The following is a 27,046-nucleotide window of genomic DNA, read 5'->3' as shown; positions in this document are numbered from 1 at the left end:
TACTCGAATGAAAGGCAAACACATGATACGAGGATGGAATATGTATGAAAAACAGGATGGCATGACATACTCACACCTATGATATTGTAACTAAGCAGAAGGCATTTCAACAAATTAGAGGCACTGCAAGCTAGATACCATATGAAAGGTGCAACCAACATCACTCTGCCAAGTTCAAACTGTCTTGCGTTTTAACAAATTAGAAGCAGTACATGCTAGAAATCATATGCAAGACACAACCAATATCATAGTGGCGACTTAAAGGTGCCTTATCATAAGTGACTGATGCGGGATATGCAAGAACAGTAGTCTAATGTAAGAACATGGTGTGACTAGATATAGTATGTTCTAGAAACAGGAACATGTGTCATATTCACAGGCATTATGTGTAAAGTAAGCAGAAGCAATTCAACAAAGTTAGAAGCAATACAAGCTAGACATCATACGCAACATGCAACCACATATAATAGTGCCAAGTTAGAGCAAGCACCTTTGATGGTGGAGTAGGGGAGATGTGCTCATCATCTACACAGCTGCGTTGACTGTCTAGCCTTGCGTTGTCTTGTGAATCTTGTTGGGAGGATGGCGGAGTAGAATCTGTAGAGGCCATCCGTTTCAATTGCTCGGAAGGACCACCATCATCCAATGCCTTACCAATTTCCTTCCGCTTTATTGATTTTTCATTGTGAGGTCAAACCGACAAGAAAAAGGAATAAAATTCGCTCTTCAGAATTCATTCATGCATGATACTGATGAACACTACTCTGATGAAAGGCAAAGTCATGATACGAGGATGGAATATGTACGAAAAACTGGACGACTTGACATATTCACACCTATGATGTGGTAACTAAGCAGAAGGCACTTCAACAAATTAGAAGCACTACAAGCTAGACACCATATGGAAGGTGCAATCAATATCACTCTGCCCATTTAAAATTGTCTTTTCATAGGTGGCGTTCATCAAACTAGAAGCACTACATGCTAGAAATCATATTCAAGACACAAACCAATATCACACTGCCAACTTAAAGGTGTCCCATCATATGTGACTGATGTAGGATACAGAAGAAGAGTAGTTTCATGTAAGAACATGGTGTCATAGACAGATATAGTATCTACCAAAAATAGGAAAGCGTGTCATATTCACACATATCATGTGTAAGCTCAGCAAATGAAGTTTACACTAATTTGGAGCAATACAAGCTAGAAACCATATGCAACATGCAACCAGATATTACACTGCCAATTTAGAGCAAGCACCTTGGAGGGTGGAGTAGGGGAGCGGAGACTTGGAACTTGTAATGCACTAGCAGTACAAGGAAAATCCACATAGATGCTCCGTTTACGTTGCTACAGAGGACCACCATCATCGCGTTCCTTACTCTTTTCCTTCCTCTTTTTTGATTTTGCCTTGTCAAGTCAAAGCCACAAGAAAAAGGAATAAATTTTGCTCTTCAGAACTCATTGATGCATGATACTGACGAACACTACTTTCATGTAAGGCAGCCGCATGATAGGAGGATGGAATACGTATGAAAAATAGGACGACATGACATATTGACATGTATGATGTATAAACTGTAAACTAAACACAAGGTGTTTGAACTAGTTAGAAGAAATGCAAGCTAGACACCATATGAAAGATGAAACCAATATCACTCTACCAAATTAAAAGGGTGGCCTAACAATGTATTTGACCAAATTAAAAGCAATACATAGCAACAGGCTAGAAATAATATGAAATATGCAACGAATAAAGGTGTCTCATCATAAGTGATTGATGCAGGATATAGAAGAGAGGTAGTTTCATGTAAGAACATGGTTAACACATAGATGTAGTGTGTACCAAAAATAGGAAGGCGTGTCATATTCACAGGTATAATGTGTAAACTAAGCAGATGCAATTTACCCTAATTAGAAGCATTACCCTAGTTAGAGCAAGCAGCTGCGATGGTGGTGTAGGGGAAGTGCGGTCTTCAAGTCTTGAAGTACAAAGCTACGTTCAATATCTTCATTTAGGCTTGTTGTTTCTTGAGAATCATGTGGAGAGGATGAAACTGCACTCTTTATAAGAGTAGTGCGTCGCATACTAACCCATGGGCGTGACTGTCTCATCATAAGCGATAGATGCAGGATACACAAGAACAGTAGTGTGATGTAAGAACATGGTGTGATAGGTAGATGTAGTATGTACCAAAAACAGGAAGGCGTGTCATAATCACATGTATAATGTGTAAGCTAAGGAGATGCAATTTAACAAATTAGGAGCAATACAAGCTAGGCACCATATGCAACATGCAACCAGATATCACACAGCCATGCTAAAGCAAGCACCTGGGTTGTGGAGTAGGGGAGATGATATTTGGAACTTGCACTGCAGTAGGAGTAGCAGGAGAATCTGCAGAGATCATCTATTTCGGTTGCTCCAGAGGTCCACCATCATTCCGTGCCTTTGTCCTTTTACATTTTGGCTTGTCAAGTAAACACACAAGAAAAGGAATGAAATTCGCACATCCAAATTCGTTGATGCATGATACCGACGAACATAACTTTTATGTATGGCAACCACATTGTAGGAGGATGGAATATGTACATAAAACGCTAAGCAGAAGGCATTTCAACAAATTGGAAGCAATGCAATCTAGACACCATATGAAAGATCGAACCAAAATCACTCTACCAAGTTAGATGTGTCTCATTATAAGTGGCACTTCAACAAATTAGAGGCAATATATGTTTGAAATAATATGCAAGATGCATCCAATATTACACTATCAACTTGAAGGTGTCTCGTCAGAAGTGACTAATGAGGGATACACAAGAAAAATAGTTTGATGTAAGAACATGGTTAATAGAAAGACGTAGTATGTACCAAAAACATGAAGGCATGTCATATTCACATGTATAATGTGTTAACTAAGCATATGCAAATTACCCTAATTAGAAGCATTACAAGGTGGACACCATATGCAACATGCAACCACATATCGCACTACCAAGTAAGAGCAAGCACCTGCGATGGTGGTGTGGGGGAATTGTGGTCATCAACTAGAGAGCTACATTTACTGTCTTCATTTAGCCATGTTGTTTCTTGAGAATCATGTGGGGAGGATGACGCTGCACTCTTTAAACGAGTGGTGCGTCTCACAGTAACCCACTGTGGTGACTATCTCATCATAAGTGATTGATGAGGGATGCAAAAGAGCATTAGTTTGATGTACGAACATGGTTAATAGACATATGTAGTATGTATCAAAAACAGGAAGGCATGTCATTATCAAAGGTATAATGTGTAAAGCAAGCAGATGCAATTTAACCAAATTGGAAGCAATACAAGCTAGACACCATATGCAACATGAAACCACATTTGACAGCGCGAAGTTAAAGCAAGCACCTGGGATGGTTGTGTGTGGCTATTGAGATCATCAACTGCAGAGCTACATTTACTATCTCCATCTGCTGACACTGCACCCTTTAGAGCGCTGAAACGCTTAGTGCTTATCTTCGAATTACACTGGGGCGACTTCTGTCATTTCTTTTTTGTATTCATCCACACTACGTCAGAGTCTGAAATACCCATGCATAAAAAACCAATAGTGTGAGTATGGGTGAAGTGTATACACAAGTAGTACAGTGTAAAGGTAGCAGATAGCAGGTTGGTGAGAAATAAATGATGGGACACATATGATAGCTCTACGACATGCATGGCACATGAAATTACTAGATTCTAGGATTTTGACATATGAGCAAATGGATGGCTGGGAAATGCAGATGATCCTCCAACACACCACAAGGTGTGGTCCTATGAAAATAACATTCGATTGAAAACAAATAGGTCAGTCCATTTTTTCTGCACTGTCCGACGTACAAAGAATAGGCAGATCGCCTTCATCTACCTCCAGCCAGTCGGTGTTACTATCTTCCTCGAAACGACATCGACCACTGGCCCAGTCCCCTGCATCCGCCCTCCCCTCGACCTCACCGCACCACCATGGTTGGCACCGCCCCCAGCCATCCCTTCAAGCCCTGCCGACCTCCAGATCGGGCACAAGCAGCTCCTGCACCCCACACCCCTATGATAGACACTGATGCGCCGCTTCCCCAGCGAACATGCAGACTAGGTGCTCCGCACGCCTAAGCAGGTGCTGCTTCTTTTAATTGCGATTTGACTGACCCTGAATTGAAATCCAGGCGGGCTACTGACCTCTAGCAAAGGTGAAATGGTAAATGGGAGGAAACCTTGTGCATTTAGTATCATGAAGAAGATGTAGTAAGAATCAATCAACTAGTTTCTTTCGTGGGATGAATACGGTGTGAGCAGAGACGTAAGATTTGCATGAATAAAGGAAGAGGAGTACCTCTTTCTACTGGCAGTGTTGTGTCCTCCTTCTGTTTTTCCAACGATCTTCTCGTGGTTCGCTGGAAACGGGAAGTTGTGGAGGACGGTGGAGCCTTGGACGAACCCATGGCCAAGTTGTTGAGTGTGGTGCGGTGGCTGTTTGTCGATGGTGGGGAACCAGATCCGAGGCGGCGAACGACGTCGTAGCGGGAACATCTCCAGTGCGGTAGATGGTTGCGACAATGGAGCGGCAGCGGTGAGGCACAGGACGGCGTGGTCGAAGTGATTCTGGCATGGCGCACGTCGGCATCAGTGTCATGGAGGCAGCTCTGCCTCGGCTTCAGCTGCTAAGTCCTTGAGGGCGTTGCGGTTGCGGTTGCGTTGGGCGACGACGTCGGGGTACCGTCTCCAGTGTGATGGAGGAAGGCAAAAGTGGATTGGGCATGATGGGGTGGAGGATGGAGGCGGCTGGGGTTTCGCGGCTTGTGGAGAGGGCATTTTGGCGCCCACAGAGTATGAATGGGTAAACGGAGGGAGGGCGAACTAAGGGGGAACAACATTTCAGTTTGGGACGCGCTTGTTTGAAATTTTGGGAAAGTTACAAACTTTGCCCCCATCTAAAATTTCGGACATATTGCGGGTTGGGGGCAGGACAGTAATCTCAGGTGTCCCAAATGGTGGGCGGGATAGATTTCGGCCGAGCGCATGGGTGTTTAGGTGCCCTTGGCATATGAATGCTTCTTGGAGGCGGTTGAGACTGGCGTCTTAGTGAAGTTACAAACCTAACCCAGTGTAGACCTTTGGACATCGCGCCGATAGGCTACACGGGCTAGAGTGAGGACAGTAATTTCCTACCACCAGACATTAGTCTCGCGCGGTTTCAGGTGACTAGAGGCTTATTTGGCGCTTTGTTCAATATTTGGGAGCAAAAGCATTAACTTTTTTGGTTCTCTTGAATTGAACTTTCAAGATTGGTCAAACTTCACAAATCTTTACTCTTGAAGATCCTAAAACTACGATTATTTTGGAATGGAGGGGTTACGTTTGAATATACATTGTACACGAGTATATATTAAAAAATATGCAACTTACCTCAGTTCACGCATGGTTCCACATATAATCTCCTTGGTTGCAAAAAAGTAGTTAGACATGCGTATGAATATATAGCATGTTCAAACGCACAACAAAGATTTTGATGCCCCCTTTTAGACCCGATTTACAAATGCCGCTATCTCGGGTTCAAATAGATGAATGCATTTCCTATGAATTCGAATCTTTGAAACCCCCTTTATGTTGAATTCAACATGTGTTCTATTTCGTAGCTAGCAATTTGGAATGTATCCATGTAAGTGACAAATGTATAAAGTGCTTCACACTAACAACATGGAGTGCACTAATTAATGTTTATATATGAATTGCAGAAGCAATGCATTGCCTGTATTTCAAAGCGCTCTCACTCTATGGATCGATAATATGAAATAAACACATGCACATGCTAGAATTCAATAGAGTATGGGTGTCTAATAGACCGATTTTTGTTCATACACAAATTGCAAAATTCATGATCTCATCCAAAAATAATAATGCCGTTTGTAGTTTAATTTAATGTGTAGAACCGCCCTTTACACGTAGATGCGCCATGCCTCAGCCCGTTCTCACAAACGCGCTATATATCTCCCTATCTAATGCATAGGTGCACACACTTTATATACATCGGGATTTCTCTTTCACACATGCTCACAATCTCTCCCGGGGTGTCGGGGTGTCTCACGCACACACACTCTCTATATCTCTCTCTTTATGACTACTATGTACCACTCTTTTCACTAATCTCAGTTGGAAAACACTATTTCTCTCACATGCATATATACACACGCACGGTCTCTACTAGCCCTCTATACGCACATATATGTGCCTGCGTGTCTCCCGCACGCACATTATCTTTAGGCCTCTCTCGCACACATTGCCCACCCCCCAGACACACCTCTCTCTTAGTAGTTGGCAGATATGATTCCATCAAATCATTCGGTAGGATATCCCTGACTGTTTGGCTAGATGGTAATACGAGGAAAAGTTTTACCCAAGTTCGGACCCTTGTAGTTGAGGAAAAAGCCTACTCCTGGTACTGTATATTAGTGATAGGGGTGTGTGCAAAGTACACATGAATACCAGGCATTGTGCGTGTGTGTATACTATCGACGAACTAGCCCCCAGGCTTCTATAACATACTCGGGGCCTAGGGTTACAAATCATATATAGTCGGCTTATCACCAGTGGGGATGGAGTCCTCCACGACTATGGTAGCTTCGTGTTGTACCCCGAGTCCTCCACATTGGTCTTCGTATAATGCGTCTCGGTCCAACCTATGTGGCGCAGGATAGAACCGACCCATGAGTCCTCATGTTGACCCACCACAACTAGAAATAATGTGCCCACCCCAACTAGAAGTGATGTGCCCACCACACCACACATGCAATCGGCCACTAAGAAAATAAGCATATACAATAGTACAATGTTATACATGAAAGTTAATTGCATGGTGCATCCAAAAATATTTGTTCTGCATTGTGAATGTTTATATTTTCTCCTAAAATATTAGTCACGAGAAAGAGAAACGGAATGGCATATCTCTCCTTGTCTCCACCGGACACCTCCTCTTTCTACACCACTTTCACGTAAGCACACAAACTATCTCTTGGCAGTCTAAAAGTATGCATGCCCATGACACATTCACGCATGACGATCACTGTATTTCAAGCGAAAGCAGTATACGGTCACTGGACTTCAGAATATGCTCATTACGCTGGCCGTATACATTCTTGTGGTGGTCATACGGTATCTAGCCCACGATACATATCCGTATTTTGTTGATGACACTGACGAACATTGTATTTGATGCGTGCTCCGTATTTTGTTGATGACATTTACGGTCATTGTATTTGAAACCAAAGCACGATATGGTCACTGGACTTCAGAATAAGCTCATCATGGTCACCACATACATTTTGTTGTTCTAACCAACCTATTGTTGGATGGTTAGGAGGAAAGTGGTTTCTCGAGCCCACCAGGGTTAAAGTCCTGGTGCTCGCATTTATCCTGGGTTAATTTCAGTATTTTCCAGCGATGTGCATTCAGTGGGTGGACACGTTCCACTCGACTACGAGGCACCTATGGTGACTTCACAAAATCTCAAGAGCATATGCTGGCTCACTCTCTCGAAGGTGCTCATAGGGGTAGGGTCTGCGTGTTTGCGCATATAGCGGTCAGTGCTTGCACGTATATATGAGCGCTTGCGTCTGTACCATGTTAAAAAAATACATGTCGTGATTATGCGGTCAATGGCTCACCCGTACAACTCCGTATTTTGTTGATGACACAATCAATTGACCAGTGAAACGTTCCACATGGCGCAACTAGTGTTGCACCATCGGGGTGCGTAATCATGGGGCCCACATGTCAACGCCTATATGAACGAAAGAAATAGTAGTCTGAGTCTGCACTGTGTTAACAAAATACTTTTTAGGGTGATCATACGGTCACTGGCTCACCATACAGCTCCGTAATTTGTTGATGACACGATCAATTGACCAGTCAAACGGTCCACATTCAGCAGCACACATTACCATAGGGCCCACCCATCAGCGCGTATATGAAGGCCGGAAATGGTAATAAATTAGTGGTCGGTGGGGATTCAAAGTCATCAGACCTCTGGTTGGCAGTCGCCGGCGGTGGGGGCGTGGTGATTAGGCGGTGGCGTGGGGATCGCCGGATAAAAAGCTCGGTGCGGGGGGGAGGGGGCTAGAGGGATGGCCGGGGCGGCGGTGGACCGGCGGTGGGGACTAATTTCGGGGCGGGCGGGGTGGCATGGCGGCGCGGGCCGGCCGCAGGCGGCTGTTCGGCTGGTGGTGGCTGGCGGCTCAAGGGGGTGGAGGCAGAATATAAACTGCATGCCCTTGATTCCCTATCCAACAGCTAGAAAATCTACTGACCAGAGATGAAAAAGTCAGTCGACTGACATGTAGCCTCGCCCTGCACGTGCAAATGCACACATGCCACACTCGCATGAACACACACACGCATGCAAGCATGCAACACTGACACGTACACATAACGAACACACGCACGCATGAAGGCGTGCAACACTAACACGTACACATGCACTCACAAACACACGCACGTACGGACACATGCATGCAACACTGAAACATACACATGCACGCACACAACACTCGCACGCCTGCATGCACACAGCACACGACGCAAGACACATGCTCAACCTATACGTGCATGCACCCTTTGTTAAGGACATGGATTGTTACGGGTATTAATCAATCTTTTCCGTGATAAGCAGAACATTGATATTTGCAGCGGTATTTATGAATCAAAACGTGTCGGACGGGCTATCTACGTATACAAGAAAATTTTAAAATTCTCTTACATTATATAGTAGGCTTATCTACATGAAATACATGATGTCACACTCAATGAACAATCATCGGTTTATGAAATGCCCGCTTTTGACCGCCCTGGCCCACCAAAAGTTCCTCTGCCATGTGCTGCCTGCGTTGTGGCACTGACATGCAGGCCATGTACCCAAATAGCCCACACGTCAGTGGAAGAATGGCACGGTGTCATACGTCAGAGTCGAGGGCGCCACTCACTGCACGCCCGGCTAAACACTCCTCCTTGCCGCATTCAAATGCCTCCATGAATCCCGTGTGGAAGCCGAGAAACCCACTCTAGACACACACCCGTTAATGACCGGGCCGGCATTAAAAGCAACGCCGGCCGAGCTCCTCCCGTCCCCATTCTATTTAATCTCCTATTTAAACAAGGCCAAACACCGGCCAAGAATCGCACACCTCCGCCGCTCCCCTATCTCCTCCTTCACCATTTTGTCCACTCTTACAATGGCTTACGAAGAGTAGTTGTCCCGCATCCAAGCCGGCTAGGTGGCCCACCGAGCTGGCCGGATACGAGCTATGAAGCTCGTTCATCCACCTTGCTCCCCTTGCCCGATGGAGCCTGTTGCCTCCCCAAGCTGGCACACGGTTCAGCAACTCACCGCTCCAGGCCAGCTCGACAAGGAGCGGCGCACGGGCGTCGTCGCTGCCGTCCACACCGCCGCCTCGTACCGCGCCTCCCGTGTCTGCGACCGCATCTCCTGTTTCTATGGTCGAGACTCCCATGTCGGCGGCCACGCCATGCAACCAGAGACAGAAGCCAGGTGTGCGGAGACCGACGAGTCGGTGGCCAGGGCCTCCGTGTCCGCCGCCATCATCGAGGAGAAGTAGAACATGGGAGGCTACTACCGCTTGGGTCCCATGAAGGCCACTGCGGAGGCGACGCCGGCGTACACTTCAAGTGTCTTACGGGATCCTTTTGTTGCGAGGACCTTCGTCGACCCCGCATGAGATCCACAAAAGCGGAGAAGCCCCCTTCCGCCATCATCTTCAGCTTCGGCAGTGGGAAGCGAGCCGTCCTTTGCGCTGAAGCATATACCTCCGGGGCTCCCGGCAATCCGGTGATCGTGCTGCTGGACATGAGGAACACAAATGGATTGGTGGGCGACCATTTAGGCCAGGTATTATATTCCTGTGATGTCCAGAACTAGCACCGCTTAGTTGATTTGAATGTAACAAAATCTGTCATGTTTGTATGAAAATCTGGTATTTTATATGAATCCCGTCATTGTTTATATGAAATATCGCCGTGTTTGCATGAATCTCGTCTAGTTGGTTGCGTTGTTGTCAGAATGTGTGTGGCTATGGTTGGATGGCATAATATGCAGGTCGTCGGTCAGTCTGCGGCCGGCTCGGGTGGCGTGGTGGGACAAAAAAGCACAGCTTGTGTGAGCTCGTCTCCAACGTGCGCGCTGGAGGATGCATGAGCACCCGAGCCATTCCTTGTTCATCGATGGCAAAGGCACCGGTGGACAAAAGGGTCGCCAATATTTTGGCTACCCGGGCAAGATCCAAACAGCCTCTCCTAGCAGATTCAAATCCCTCGTTCGCCGTGAAATTTTGCCATGTGTTGTTTTCATGGACTAGCAAGATGCCCGTGCATTGCACGGAACATCAAGATTCACTTTTTTCACAAAACACCTGTTGTGATTGACCCATGCAGGAGTAATCCCTTGTGTAAAAAATAATTATATCTCAAGAATTTTATCAGAAAAATGGTATCTCGAGAATTACTTCAAAAAATGATATCTCGAGAAAGATGAGAGATAAGGTGAGGAGGAGTGGGGCGTGATGGTGACTGGTGGTCAGACTTGGCAGAGGCATGGGGATGGACGATGCATTATATCTAGGTTTGTATCTCTCTCACACACACCCACATAGGTGGGGGACGTGCACGAAGAGAAGAGGTGCATGCACGGTGCATGTACTCCCGTCTCTTTCCCAACCACACCCGCGCGGGTACACGGTGGAGCTCATTTCCTAGGAAAAGGCAGCCCACGTGGTGATTTGACACATGTACTGGTTGTCCACTTGATGGAGGTTCGTCTACCACGGGTGAACAAACAAATTGCGACTTGATGCTTTATGTTAAAAAAGAGGCAAACCATGTGGGGCCTACCTTAGAGGCAACTCTCTATACACTTGAGATGCTCTGTACGTATTACTTTTGATGTGTCCCGTTGCTACCTCTTGAGCACTGCGTTGGTTTTCCCTTGAAGAGGAAAGGGTGATGCAGTAGAGCAGCATAAGTATTTCCCTCGGTTTTTGAGAACCAAGGTATCAATCCAGTAGGAGGACACATACGAGTCCCTCGCACCTACACAAACAAATAAACTCCTCGCAACCAACGCGATAAAGGGGTTGTCAATCCCTTCACGGTGACCTAAGAGAGTGAGATCAGATAGATATGATAAGATAATATTTTTGGTATTTTTATTATAAAGATATAAATAAAGATGCAAGTAAAATAAATGGCAAAGGAAATAACTAAGTATTGGAAGATTAATATGATAGAAAATAGACCCGGGGACCATAGGTTTCACTAGAGGCTTCTCTCGAGAGCATAAGTATTACGTTGGGTGAACAAATTACTGTTGAGCAATTGACAGAATTGAGCATAGTTATGAGAATATCTAGGTATGATCATGTATATAGGCATCACACCTGAGACAAGTAGACCAACTCCTGCCTGCATCTACTACTATTACTCCACACATCGACCGCTATCCAGCATGCATCTAGAGTATTAAGTTCAAGAGAAGAGAGTAACGCTTTAAGCAAGATGACAAGATGTAGGGGATAAACTCATGCAATATGATATAAACCCCATCTTGTTATCCTCGATGGCAACAATACAATATGTGCCTTGTTGCCCCTACTGTCACTGGGAAAGGACACCGCAAGATTGATCCCAAAGCTAAGCACTCCTCCCATTGCAAGAAAGATCAGTCTAGTAGGCCAAACCAAACTGATAATTCAAAGAGACTTGCAAAGATAACCAATCATACATGAAAGAATTCAGAGAAGATTCAAATATTGTTCATAGATAAACTTGATCATAAACCCAGAATTCATCGGTCTCAACAAGCACACCGCAAAACAAGATTACATCGAATAGATCTCCACAAGAGAGGGGGAGAACTTTGTGTTGAGATCCAAAAAGAGAGAAGAAGCCATCTAGCTAATAACTATGGACTCGTAGGTTTGAAGTAAACTACTCACACTTCATCGGAGAGGCTATGGTGTTGATGTAGAAGCCCTCCGTCATCGGTACCCCCTCCGGCGGAGCTTCGGAAAAGGCCCCAAGATGGGATCTTGTGGATACAGAAAGTTACAGCAGTGGAATTAGGGTTTTCGCTCCGTATCTGGTAGTTTGGGGGTACGTAGGTATATATAGGAGGAAGGAGTACATCAGTGGAGCAACATCGGCCCCCACGAGGGTGGAATGCGCGCCTAGGGGAGGTAGGCGCACCCCCCTACCTCATGCCTTCCTCGTTGATTGCTTGACGTAGGGGCCAAGTCCTCTGGATCATGTTCGTTCCGAAAATCATGTTCCCGAAGGTTTCATTCCGTTTGGACTCCGTTTGATATTCATTTTCTGCAAAACCTAAAATAGGCAAAAAAACAACAATTCTGGGATGGGCCTCCAGTTAATAGGTAAGTCCCAAAAATAATATAAAAGTGTATAATAAAGCCCAATAATGTAAAAAATAGGGTATAATATAGCATGGAACAATCAAAATTATAGATACGTTGGAGATGTCTCAAGCATCCCCAAGCTTAATTACTGCTCGTCCTCGAGTAGGTAAATGATAAAAACAGAATTTTTGATGTGGAATGCTACTTGGCATAATTTTCAATGTAATTCTCTTAATTGTGGTATGAATATTCAAATCCTAAAGATTGAAGAAAAAGGTTAATAGTCACATAGAAATAATAATACTTCAAGCATACTAACTAAGCAATTATGTCTCTTCAAAATAACATGGCCAAAGGAAGTTATCCCTACAAAATCATATAGTCTGGCTATGCTCCATCTTCACCACATAAAGTATTCAAATCATGCACAACCCCGATGACAAGCCAAGCAATTGTTTCATACTCTTGGTGTTCTCAAACTTTTTCAATCTTCACACAATACATGAGCGTGAGCCATGGACATAGCACTATAGGTGGAATAGAATGGTGGTTGTGGAGAAGACAAAAAGAGAGAAGATAGTCTCACATCAACTAGGCGTATCAACGGGCTATGGAGATGCCCATCAATAGATATCAATGTGAGTGAGTAGGGATTGCCATGCAACAGATGCACTAGAGCTATAAGTATATGAAAGATCAACAAAAAGAAACTAAGTGGGTGTGCATCCAACTTGCTTGTTCACGAAGACCTAGGGCATTTTGGGGAAGCCCATCGTTGGAATATACAAGCCAAGTTCTATAATCAAAAATTCCCACTACTATATGAAAGTGATAGCATAAGAGACTCTCTATCATGAAGATCATGGTTCTACTTTGAAGCACAAGTGTGGAAAAAAAGCATAGTAGTATTGCCCCTTTTTATTTATTCTTTTTTTGGCCTTTCTCCTCTTTTGGGGATAATACTCTATGAATTATGATCATCACACTTCTATTTATTTACAACTCAATGATTACAACTCGATACTAGAACAAAGTATGACTCTATATGAATGCCTCTGGCGGTGTACCGGGATAGCAATGATGCATGACTGACTTATATGAAAGAATTATGAACGGTGGCTTTGCCACAACTAAAATGTCAATTACGTGATCATGCAAAGAAATATGACAATGATGGAGTGTGTCATAGTAAACGGAACGATGGAAAGTTGCATGGAAATATATCTCAGAATGGCTATGGAAATGCCATGATAGGTAGGTATGGTGGCTGTTTTGAGGAAGGTATATGGTGGGTTTATGATACCGGCGAAAGGTGCGCGGTATTAGAGAGGCTAGCAACGGTGGAAGGGTGAGAGTGTGTATAATCCATGGACTCAACATTAGTCATAAAGAACTCACATACTTATTGCAAAAATCTTATTAGTTATCAAAGAGAAGTACTACGCATGCTCCTAGGGGGATAGATTGGTAGGAAAAGACCACCCCTCGTCCCCGACTGCCACTCATAAGGAGGACAATCAATAAATACATCATGCTCCAACTTCCCAACATAATGGTTCACCATACGTGCATGCTACGGGAATCACAAACTTCAACACTAGCATTTCTCCAATTCACAACTACTCAACTAGCCTAACTCTAACATCACCATCTCCATATCTCAAAACAATTATCAAGTTTCAAACTTCTCATAGTATTCAACACACTCATAAGAAAATTTTATTATTAATCTTCAATGCCTAACATAATTAAAGCAAATTACCATGCTGTTTTTAGGACTCTCAAAATAATCTAAGTGAAGCATGAGAGAACAATGGTTTCTATAAAACAAATCCACCAACGTGCTCTAAAAGATATAAGTGAAGCACTAGAGCAAAAACTATATAGCTCAAAAGATATAAGTGAAGCACATAGATTATTCTAGCAATTTACAAATCATTAGTGTCTCTCTCAAAAAGGTGTGTGTAGAAAGGATGATTGTGGAAAACTAACAAATAAAGACTCAAATAATACAAGACGCTCCAAGCAAAACAAATATCATGTGGTAAATAAAAATATAGCTCCAAGTAAAGTTACCAATAGATGTAGACGAAAGAGGAGATACCTTCCGAGGCATCCCCAAGCTTTGGCTTTTAGGTGTCCTTAGATTATCTTGGGGGTGCCATGGGCATCCCCAAGCTTAGGCTCTTGCCACTACTTGTTCCATAATCCATCAAATCTTTACCCAAAACTTGAAAACTTCACAACACGAAACTTAAAGTAGAAAATCTCGTGAGCTCCGTTAGCGAAAGAAAACAAAACACCACTTCAAGGTACTGTAATGAACTCATTCTTTATTTATATTGGTGTTAAACCTACTGTATTCCATCTTCTCTATGGTTTATAAACTATTTTACGAGCCATAGATTCATCAAAATAAGCAATCAACACACGAAAAACACAATCTCTCAAAAACAGAACACTCTGTAGTAATCTGTAGCTAACGCAAGATCTGGAACCCCAAAAATTCAAAAATAAATTTCTGGACGAGAGGAGTTTATCTATTAATCATCTTCAAAAAGAATTAACTAAATATCACTTTTCAAATAAAAATGGCAGCAGTTCTTGTGAGTGCTAAAGTTTCTGTTTTTTACAGCAAGATTAAAAAGACTTTCCCCAGGTCTTCCCGACGGTTCTACAAGGCACAAACACTAATTAAACACAAGAAACACAACCAAAACAGAGTCTACATAAATTATTTATTACTAAACAGGAGCAAAAATCAAGTAATAAAAATAAAATTGGGTTGCCTCCCAACAAGCGCTATCGTTTAACGCCCCTAGCTAGGCATAAATGCGAAGATAGATCTAGGTGCCTTTAGTTGGTAATTGTTTAATGAGACATCTATCACCTTTAGGAGTTTCTTTCCTGTTATCAATAAAAAAACTTCTAGGCATAAAATCTGTCAGGACCCCGATTCCATGTCACATCGATCTAGCCGGTAACACCTCATATCACTTTGCGGCCTCACGCACGGTATCCCACGGGTGACGCCTTACCATGGCCCAGGACCGTTTGCGCCTTTTGGCTCACGTATATGACAGTGTCGCTAGCATCCATATGACAGAGAACCCGGGCCGACATGGCTAGTCGTGAACCCAAAGCGGCACAGACCTATGGAGACAGGCATACATGAATCACATCGAACATGTCGGTCATCAACGAGTGATTCCGGGCTGTAGCACTGGGCTAACAGGACTCCGGGGAACCCCGGGCTGTAGCAGGCTAGGCAGGACTCCGGAAGTCACCATGTAACATTTCCCTGAAGGGACAGACATAGGGACGAAGTGAAACACATGCCGGCCAGTCAAGTGTCCTGAGCAGTAGTGCTGGGCTTGCAGGACTCCGGTGAACCGGGCTGTGGCGGACTACTATGGCTCATGGAAGCACTAGACTACATTTCCCCATAAGATTGGCTGCCAAGTATAAACAACTAGATTGTCAGATCCCACACATACCAAGAATTTCAATCATACACACAATATGCCTGATATGAGTACATACAACATGGCATCACAACAAAACTCTACAACTCAAGTACTTTATTTAAAGGCTCCAGAGAGCCATACATAACATGTTCATACAGATAGGGGTCACATGACCCGACACTCAAGTCATACAAACATACAAGCACATGCGGAAGCAACTAGTCTGGGTACAGACTCTAGAAAGAAAGAAGGCATCTCGAAGCTGTCTATCTACATAGGCCCTCCATGGCCAGGGTCACCACCTGGGTGGCTAGTCACTCGTCGACGTCAAGGTCTACATAGAACCCATCGGAGGTGGCAGTGTTGTCGTCTGAAAACAATAAATAAGCAAAACATGAGTACCAAGGTACTCAGCAAGTCTTACATCAGAACCTACTATACATGCTTATTCTCAAGAAAGCGGTGGGGTTGATGCAGCAAGCCAGCTTCGACTCTTGGCTAAGCTATCCTACGGAACTTCACCAGTAAAACAGTTTTCGCACACGAGTCCACTACTCACCAACACAATACTCCACCGGGGATCCTCCCTCGTCATCCTACGAGAGGGCCATCCTCGGTACTCACACTTTATCTTGAGTCTTTTATTAGTATCCATTAACTTGTCTATGAACTGTATATGCAACCAAGTAGTCCTTTACCGCGGACGCGGCTATTCGAATAGTTTTATACCCTGCAGGGGTGTACTTCGTCACACATGTTTCCACCACTTAGCGTCTGCACACGACATGTGCTCGGCAGACTTCAAGCGAAAACCGACGTGGGTGTAGACCATGACCAGACTAACCTCACAAGTCTCTAGTCCAGGTTTATCACCTATTCAGGTTCCATTCGCAAGGAAATCCGGCCGGGGTGTCCTCAACGGCCCCAAACGATGTGAACAGGGTTCCCGCGACACCAAACGGGTGACTCGGTACACCGTGCCACGGTCTATCTACCGCAACATAGCCCACCCCTAGGGTCAGCGCTACGCACGGCCGCCAACACGTGTCCTACAAACACCAGAAACTAGTTGCAACTCCTGGACAGAGGCGAGAGGGGTCAGTAAGTCAAGCGGGGTCATATTTCAGGGCCCAATGTGTGGTAGTAGCTGAATCTTAAATCACGCATACAGATCTCAGTGCTTAGGGACGGCCTCAATGAAACAACCCACCATGTACTCCTACATGGCCTCTCATCGATACCTTTACCAAGACATATTCAACGCATCCCTCACATTACCGACATAAGCATTTCACTCTAGCCCATCTCCCAGATGAACGAGACCTGACACAACTCTAAGCATAGCAGGCATAGCAAGGTAAGAATCACATACATGGCTCAATCAACTCCTACACATGCTAGTGGGTTTCATCTAGTTACTGTGGCAATGATGGGTCATGCAGAGGATAAGGTTTCAACTACCGTAGCACACAGCAGTTTGAATCGCGTTGTCTTAATGCAGTAAACAAGAGAAGAAGCAAGAACATGGGTTTGTATCGGAATGATCAATGGTTGCTTGCCTGATGGAGTGGTAGTGGGATACTGCCCTTCAGTTGGATACTCGTGGATATCCTCGAAGGCAGAACCTACCACGATGAACACATCGTAATACAATCAACACATGACGATATGCAACAATATGATGCATGCTATGACATGGCAATATGAATGTGTCTTGGCCTAATGCAAGTTATATTAGAAAGGAATGAACTCATTTGAATCAAAGATTCAAATATTAGCTCATTAAACATGGCCTTAATAGTGCTTTTCCTTATTCTGCCTAAACAGCAAGGTAACTTGTTTTGTCATGCATGAAACCATTACAGTTGGATAGATTGAATTTTTTTGATAATTTTTCATATATAATTTATCTCATTTGGAGCTATGGTTGAATTTCTATGAATTTTTTAAGTTTCAACTATTTTCTGGAATTTCCTGAATAAGAATAAATCCAGAAAATCAATTACTGCATCAGCATTGCGTCAGGGTGACGTCAGCAGGTGAAAGGCGCCAGCCCAGGTCAAACCTGACTGGTGGGCCCCTTCTGTCAGCCTCTCAGCTAATTAGCAAAATTAGATTAACACTAATTAGTTGTCAGTGGGGCCTGGGCCCACATGTCAGTGACTGATTTAATTAAAATTAATTAAGACTAATCCTAATTTAGTTAGCCGACCGGCCCCACCTGTCATAGACTCAGGGGGTCTTCCTGGGCCCACCCAGGGGTCAAACTGGGTCAACTCGCCGGCTTCGGATTTGGTCCTCCGGTGACCAAATCGACGGCGGAGACGTGCTACGCGTAGCTGGGGCTCGTGCGCATCTAGTGGGGCAAGTGGGAGGAGCTGGGGTGGAGCGAGCTCGCTGGAATCGAGCTCGTCGCGGCGGCCGGAGTTCGGGCGAGGTCGGTTTCGAGGCTACGGTGCATGGGAGGAAGAACTGGTGGTGGCTACGGGTTCCTGGTGCTGCGCTGAGCACGGTGAGGCGCTCGGACGCGTGCTTGCACGGCCGTAGCCACGACGGCGGCATGGCCGGCGGCGAGGAGCGCTCGGGCTCGGAGGGGGCGGTGGCTACGAGGCGTAATCGAGCAGGGGAACTAGGGGGAAAGGAAGAGGAGCTCACAGCGGAGTCGGAGAGGGGGTCAGCGGGCTCGGGGAGGTCCTGGCGGCGGCGAATTCGACCGGAGATGGCTCGGGTGCCCGAGGTTGAACACGAGGGCGAAGGCGGCGATGCAGGGCCTCCGGCGAGGCGTGGCTCGATGGGGAGGACGAGGGAGTCGAGGTAGAGCTAATGGGCTCATCGGAGGGGCGAGGGGGTGTCTGTGGTGGCAATTATGGCGATCGGCAGCGAGGTACGCGCTCGGCCGTCGCGGGAGAGAGAGAGGGAGACGAGGGGGAGAGTGAGCGAGTGCGAGAGGGAGACGTGGGGGGTCGCGTGGCACTTTAGGGCATCTCCCGGGCGTCGGCGGAAGCAGGAGGTGGCCGGCGTGTGGCCGCGGGCGCCGGCCACGCGCTCCGCGTCCTTCTGGCGCGAGGAGGACGACGACTGGCAGTTCCAGCAGGCTGGGCCGAGCCAGGTGGCTGGGCCAGCACAGGTAAGGCCCAGGTGGGCTTCTTTCTCCTCTTTTTTTTATTTAGTTTCTGTTTTCTATTTAACTGCAACTGTTTAGCTATAAATAAAATACTAAAACATTTCCAAAAATCCTGAAAATAAATGTGGCCTCTGTTTAGATTATTTCCAACAGGAAACATTTATTCCCAGAATTATTTGAGCATTTAGATTATTTTATAGCATTTAAATGCCCAAATTCAAATACTTATGATTTAATTCAATGACCTTCTGTTGACCTAGAAAATTGTGCACCAATTTTGCCAGAGGTTCTAACCTAAGACAAAGAGGGTGAACTTTTTAGAAGGGCATTTCAGGTTCATTGAAAATATTTTTAGTAAACCCTAGTTGTTTCCAAGGGGGGGGTATGTTGGGGGTTCTGTCTTCCCCAATTCAAATTTAAGAGGAATTTAAACATGATGCACATTCTAATTCTTGAACTAGCTAGGGTGTGACAAAATCGAAAAAATCATTAGTAGCAAATGGTTCCTTAATGATAGTAAAAAGATTAGGATGAATGTAACGCCCCGAGACCGTTGTGCCAGGTGTCTTCCTGTTATTCGCTGTTGTTGCCATGTCATTTTCTTGCATGTTGCATATTATCATGTCATCATGTGCATTGCATCATCATGTTTTAAAACTTCCATTCGTCCGGGTTCTCCGAGTTCTCTTTGTTGTCCGTTCTAAGTCCAACCACAGTTGCACGCGCCCGCGGCATGTCCGAAATAGTATTTTATAAGTGGCTGGAAAATGTTCTCGGAATGGGATGAGATTGACGTGTGGTCTTATTTTAGTGTAGCTAGACCGCCTGTCAACTTTCATCACATTCGGAGTTCGTTTGATAGCCCAACCATTAAACTATAGTGGCAATATAGTCGGTCAAATCGTCAGACGTTTTCGGTCTCCGGAAACAGTCGCCGGGCCTCCCTCTCTTCTCTTCTCTCAGCTCAAGACCATCTACACAGCTCACTACCTACTGCCAGGCCTAACCTAGGCTCTCTCGTTAGTCCGCTATCAACCACCAGGCCCCGAAACCCTCTCTGCCCAGTGCATCGAACCTCTCGTGCGCGTCCGAAAATTGTCCCGAACCCGACCCACACAGTCGTTACCGCTGGGTCCAGAACATCCCCAAACATCTACAAAATAACATTGTTTTATTTACTGGACTCCTTAGATTATTTATTCTCGTCCGTGTGTTTTCGATCAGAAGGTCCAAACTCTCTCCTTTCCCTATATAAATAGTCCACCCACATGCCTATTTGGAAAAACCCTAGACCAACTCCCTAAAAGCCCTCAACCCCGCCACCAGACCAGATCCACCTTGGGATCCTCCTGCCGCCAGCTCGCACCCACCATGCATCCAATCCTGCAGCCTCCACCATCCCTGGTCGTCAGATCATTGATCCAAGAGCCTCTCTTGCGCCCCAGTTTTCCCCAACACCCGTGCCCCGTAGCTGGCTCCGATCCAGATCGAGGTGAGCTCGTCCCCGAGCCCCATGGAGCCACCGTTCCCGTCTACCGCCGGCGACCAAACTTTCAGTCAGAGAGATGAGCGCTCATCCTTTTCCTTTCCATTCCTTCCCCTGGTTCTTCTCTCCGCTGAGCACTCCCTCTGTCTTGGGTCGTCAATAGGAGGAGCCCCGCAGCCAGCGACCTCATCTACGCTGTTCCCATCATCGAGACCCATCCGCCGCCAAGTTCCTTGCCAGGAGCGGCGCCGCCCGGATCTGGCCGTCTCCGCGCCGTCTGAACCCCGGTCTCGCCATGGACGCGCCTACTTGCGGCCGGAGCCCCACGACCCCGCACCGAGTCCCTCACCGTCGCCTCTGCTTCTTCCGGAGCCTCCATGGATGCCAAGTCGCTGGCCTCCTCCGCGACCTTGCGTTCTTGGACGGATCCCGCCGGTTGGGCCTCGTCCCCGGCCATCGTCAGCCTCGTCGGAGCCTACCTGCGCCGTCCCCATGTCCTTGCGTAGCCGTTGCTCCAAACCTGTCGCTGCTCTGCTTCCATGTCTGCTCCTGCTTCCTGTCAAACAGAAGGTCGCGCCCGCAACCGCTGCCTCGCTCTCCTGTTGACCCCGTCCCAGCGTGGATCGGTCAACTCCATCCCCTAGGCCGACCCATCTCTTACTCGCTCGGCCCAGCCCGAGCTGGCCGCTGGGTGAGGAGCCCCTGTAGCCCCTCTGCTCTGTTGGGCCAGCCTCCAGTTTCGGCCCGATGTATTTTTTCCCTTGTCTGCGATTTTAGCAATTAAACCTGAGACTGCAGTTTTGCAGGAAAACCCTTGCACTTCATGCATATAATAACTTAACAACTGTGCCCCAGTTTAAAACAAACCTTATATGAAAGTTGCTTAGCATTTTGTCTAGTTTAATAATATTCCACTTTCATCTATGTTATAAATGTGTAAAATGTTGTTCGATTAATTTTGCTCCATGCCATGTTAAAAATGCTTTAATTCATAACTAAATAACCGTAGCTCGGTTTTAAATAATCTTTATATGCAAATGGGGTAGAAAAATGCCTAGATTATCATGGTGGTTTTACTTTGCATGTTTAACAATTCTAAAATTGTGTTTGGGGCAGAACAATACCAAACCTAATATATGCATATGGGGATTTACCGGAATTGTTGTTCGTTGCTTCCGGCCTCATTTAAACTTGCCTAGTTAGGTAGTTTTATTATGCTTCACCCTCTTGCCATGTTAATCAACATTTAATCTTGTTGGGTACATAAATGAGAGAGAACTAAATAAATCTTGTGGTTTTTTCTTCAATATGCAACTCCGTTGCATATTGAGCTCCATTTAATTTGTAGGATTGTTTGTGCATCTTGCCATGCCATGTATCTTTAAACCGGACATGCATCATACTAGGTTGTGCATCATGCCATGTCCATGTGTTGTTTGTTTACTATGTTGTGTGCTTCTTTCCGGTATTGCTTCTTCGGGTTGGTTCCGATAACATCACGTTTGTGAGGAACCGTTCGACTACGCCCGTTTGTCTTCTTCATGGACTCGTTCTTCTTCCTTGCGGGATCTCAGGAAAGATGACCATACCCTCGAAATCACTACTATCTTTGCTTGCTAGTTGCTCTCTCTTTTGCTATGCCTATGCTGCATACCTACCACTTGCTTTATCATGCCTCCCGTATTGTTGAGCCAAGCCTCTAAGCCACCTTGTCCTAGCAAACCGTTGTTTGGCTAAATTACCGCTTTGCACAGCCCCTCTTATAGCGTTGTTAGTTGCAGGTGAAGATTGGAGCTTGTTCCATGTTGGTCCGAACTGAGCTGCCTACGGGGCCGCCTCGGGGAAACTTGAGGGTTGGTTTTACTCGTAGTTAGTCTCATCTAAGTGTGCCCTGAGAACGAGATATGTGCAGCTCCTATCGGGATTTGTCGGCACATTCGGGCGGTGTTGCTGGACTTGTTTTACCATTGTCGGGATGTCTTGTAACCGGGATTCCGAGTCTGATCGGGCCTTCCTGCTAGAAGGAATATCGTTCGTTGACCGTGAGAGCTTGTGATGGGCTAAGTTGGGACACCCCTGCAGGGATTTGAACTTTCGAAAGCCGTGCCCGCGGTTATGGGCAGATGGGAATTTGTTAATGTCCGGTTGTAGAAAACGCGAAGTTGACCTTAATTAAAATACATCAACCGCGTGTGTAACCGTGATGGTCTCTTCTCGGCGGGGTCCGGGAAGTGAACACGGTGTTGGAGTTATGCTCGACGTAGGTTGCTCTAGGATCACTTCTTGATCATAGATTCTCGACCGTGCTTTTGCCTTCTCTTCTTGCTCTCATTTGCGTATGTTAGCCACCATATATGCTAGTCGCTTGCTGCAGATCCACCTCATACCTTTACCTTACCTATAAGCTTAAATAGTCTTGATCGCGAGGGTCTGAGATTGCTGAGTCTCCGTGACTCACAGATACTTCCAAAACCAGCTTGCAGGTGGCGTTGAACCGTGCGGATGACGCAACTAAGCTCAAGGAGGAGCTCGATGAAGATCTTGTCCTTTGTGTTGTTTCGTTCTGGTTGATCAGTAGTGGAGCCTAGTTGGGGTCGATCGGGGATCTGTGTAGCATTTGGGGTAGTCTTCTTTTATTTTTGGTCCCGTAGTCGGATCTTGATTGATTTGGATGTTGTAATGCTATTCTTGTATTCTGTGAAGTGGCGATTGTAAGCCAACTATGTATCTCTTTCCCTTATGTATTACATGGGATGTGTGAAGATTACCTCACTTGCGACATTGCTTTCAATGCGGTTATGCCTCTAAGTCGTGCTTCGACACGTGGGAGATATAGCCGCATCGAGGGTGTTACAAGTTGGTAATCAGAGCCTTCCCCGACCTTAGGAGCCCCCTGCTTGATCGAATCGCCGGCGTTATTGAGTCTAGAAATGTTTTGAGTCATTTAGGAATTATATATATCGGAGAGTTGGACTTCTTTTTACTCCTCTGTCCCTTCGTCGCTCTGGTGAGGCATCCTAACGTAGAGTTTTGACTCTTCTCTTCTCAAATTTCACTAAAAAAATTTAGGATCACGCGGGTATCTTGGAATTGTTCCGATGGTTTTGTGACGAGAACATTGTTCTTCGTGCCTCCTGTCATTTAGGGGTTGTGGCAGTGTCCCGGGGAGTTGAGCTCCAAGGTGTTGTCATCACAATTTTATCGTTGCAGTTCTGGAATACCTGAGATTAGTTTCGCCGACATCGAAAATCTCTTTTATGCAGTTGTTGGTGAGATAACCTCGACGCCACCCAGTACTGGGGCGGGAGTTCGGGAGTATTGCCATAACTCGTATAATGGATGCTTTTCGAAGGTTGAGGTAAACGATTTCCGAAGGTTTCTTGGTTATGTGTTGAAGGATGGATTCAGCTGGATGTAGGATTTGCTAGTTTTGGGTGAGATATTATGCTTCTCCTATATCCCCAATACCTGATTGCATAACCGGAAAATTTCGGGAGTTTATAAGTGGGAATTCAAGTAGCTCTTAGAATATCTTTCCGACAGATGTATGATATGAAATTGGGGTTCAATGTCTAGTGGTCCGCCTATCCATGGTTGGTTTTACAGTGGTCTCATTGTGTCTTAAAGATTCCTTGGCTATGCCGACTCAGGGACGCTTCGTATGTCATGTGCACTGCCTTGTACATGATGGTGTTGTACGATTGAGCCCGTGTAGGCCCCACCATGAAAACTTCGGACGAAATCTCTATCATATGTTTGTTCCGGCTTATTCTTCGAGCCAATACTTTGTTTTGTTTTTAGTTGTCGTATTCGAGTTGCTTCAATGTCAAATGTTGATTCCATACCTTCCCGAAGCGGTGTTCTCATACTCCGATGTGAATACCAATCCTTCTTAATAATCGAGATTGTCATGTCAATCCTTTTTCAACCGGCGTGTTTCTCTTCAAGTGGATCCAATCATTTTCAACATCCGCTTGATCAAGTATCAGTTCTTCTCAACGGTGTTTGTTTCATACGTGTCCAAGTTGCCTTTGTTTTTTCCCAACCTCCCCACCCTTTTTCTCCGAGGACTAAGACTTCTTAATCTAGTATCCAACTTATTGATGTGCAGTCTCTCCATTCTTTTCCGTCAACATTCTAATCTGGTGATTCTCAGCAAGATTCTAACGGAGCTTCAAGGTCGTCACTCTTCACTCATTTTCTTCTCCGATGGATCCAAGTCAAGCTTTGTTGATCATATCCTTTCCTCGTTTCAAATGTCTTCTCTTACCGGTGCACCTCATAATTTTCCCCCACTCGCTATTAAATTGTTTCGGAGTGTTCAAGTTTTCTCGAATATTTGTGCTTCCACTCTATTTTAATTCAAGCTCTTTCGAGGATGTTACCTCATTCTAGCCATTTCTTTCAACTGGTGCTATCTCCTTTTCAAGTAATCATTTAACGGTGTTTCTTTTGAGTGGGCCCTAACCCACAGGTCTTTTCCCCAGGATCTTACCTGACTCTTCTAATTTTTGGAGTTATTCTCATATTCATCTCAAAGTTTGACATAAGAATGATTATCATCAGTCTTATGTTTTTCTCCAAGATCTGTCGAATTCTTTTCATCGTTGACTCAACCTATTCGTTTCGATTCTTCCGGAGTGCCTAAATAAGTCATGATGGTAATTCTCATCGTCATTCTCAGTCTGGAAGACCGAAGAAGATTCTTCTTTCAACCTTGCTCCAGTCTCTTGAAGATTCGTCATTCAAGATTGTTGCCATCCTCTCATAATTGTTTTCGATTGTCAGAATTCTTTTTCACCCATCCGGAGTAATTCAGGAGTCTTTTCAGTTTGATTCTCCGAAGCCATCATCTCAGAATTTATTCATTATCAGATTCCAGCTCTCGTTCTCCAAATCTTACCGGTGCATCGTTCAAATATCCTCTAATCAGCTCGTGATCTCTTCTTTCTCATGGATCTATATTCACTCAAGCATCTTCGTTCATTTGCAAATTCTTCCCGGTCTTTCGGTATCTTTTATTTGTTCATCTTCAATTCTTACGGTGGTTCGTTCAAGACTTCTCTTCCTTCGTTATCATATCAATTAATTCATTGTTTCAACCCTACTGGTGGTTCGTCGAAGACCTTCCCAAGTTTGTGCTATATCTATCTTAATCCTCTCTACGAGAATAAGTAGTATGCCAAATCCGCTGCTTGTCATCAATTTAAAATGGTGAAGGATAAGCATAATGTAATTCTTATTCTTGTTTCATCGACTAAATTCAATTCCTTATTCCGGAGGCTCATCAAGCTCTCGGTTTTCAATTGTTTCACATCCTCTTTTTCCCGGAGTTCCAACCTTTTCAATTATTTCACCACGGAGATTCATCTAAATCGATACAAGGATTCACCTTGTGTTTTCAACTTCTCTTTCTTTCCGTTTGATCATTCTTTTGTTTAACAGAGTTCTTCATGGAGGTTCTACATGATGGTTCATCAAGGATTTAATTCCTTCTCGAAGTTTTTCATCGAGATTCTTTTCTAAGGAGCTCAAGTATTCTTCATCTTGCAATCCGGAGTGCAATTCTTTCTTCCATATCATTGGAGGTGGTATTATATTATGTCATTCTTGATAATTTGAGTTCATGTTTCATGTTTCACATGTTGTTAATAATGAGGTATTTTAAATCCAGCAATCTCGTCATTGGAGTCATCTGGGGTTATATTTCACCTAAAGCTTTCCCTAAGGATTGTTGCTATTAATGGTGATAATATATGATCCTAGTGCTTCATCTATCCTCCCAGTGAAATAACTTTCTCGTCTCCTTGTCCATATCAATTCAATTCTTCTTCCCATCAGTGGCAGGTTGTCACCTCATAATCTGAGATGTATTCCATAAGACCATATCAAGATTATTCTTTTCGTTGTTGTTTTTCCAACAACTCCATTCTAGCATTTGTTGTAAGCGTGCTCTCTCAAGATCGTGTTTCCCTTCGTTCATTCCATCCCATTCTTTCTATTGCTCCAAAGGCATGGTGTTGTTTCTCTCTTCAACCGTCGTATGTTTTTGTCAAGATCGTGTTCTTTCTTGTGCTTATTCAACTAACTAGAGTGTTGTGTCTTCTCTTCTAGTTCTTTTCATCTTATAAAGTCTTGCATCCCTTCTCAACCGGAGTGCCGTCTGAAATTGTTCTTACCCATTCTGCCTTTCTTTCAACAGTTCCGAAGGCAGTGTGTTGTTGATTTCATCAAGTATCCTCATCTTGTCAAGATCATGTCCGATTCCTTCCATTTACAGTCGGGGTGCTATCCAAATTATATCATTCTTTTCCCGTCGCTATCTGGTTTAACCAGAGTGTTATGTGTATCATTCCTCTTCTAACCGGAGTCTCATCCAAGTGCTTTATTTTGCCAAGTTCATATTATTGCCTTCCATTTCCAACTGGAGTGTTGTCGTATTTCATCTCTATCGTTCCTTTTACTTCTCGTTTCGACCGGAGTGCTTGGATGCACTTCTTGCCCATTGCAACCCTTCTCTCATGT

Source organism: Triticum urartu, chromosome 6A (assembly GCF_056163025.1).
Source record: "Triticum urartu cultivar PI428250 chromosome 6A, HENAU_Tu73, whole genome shotgun sequence".
NCBI lineage: Eukaryota > Viridiplantae > Streptophyta > Magnoliopsida > Poales > Poaceae > Triticum > Triticum urartu.
The sequence above is the reverse complement of the archived record's forward strand: the minus strand, read 5'-3'. Positions refer to the sequence as shown.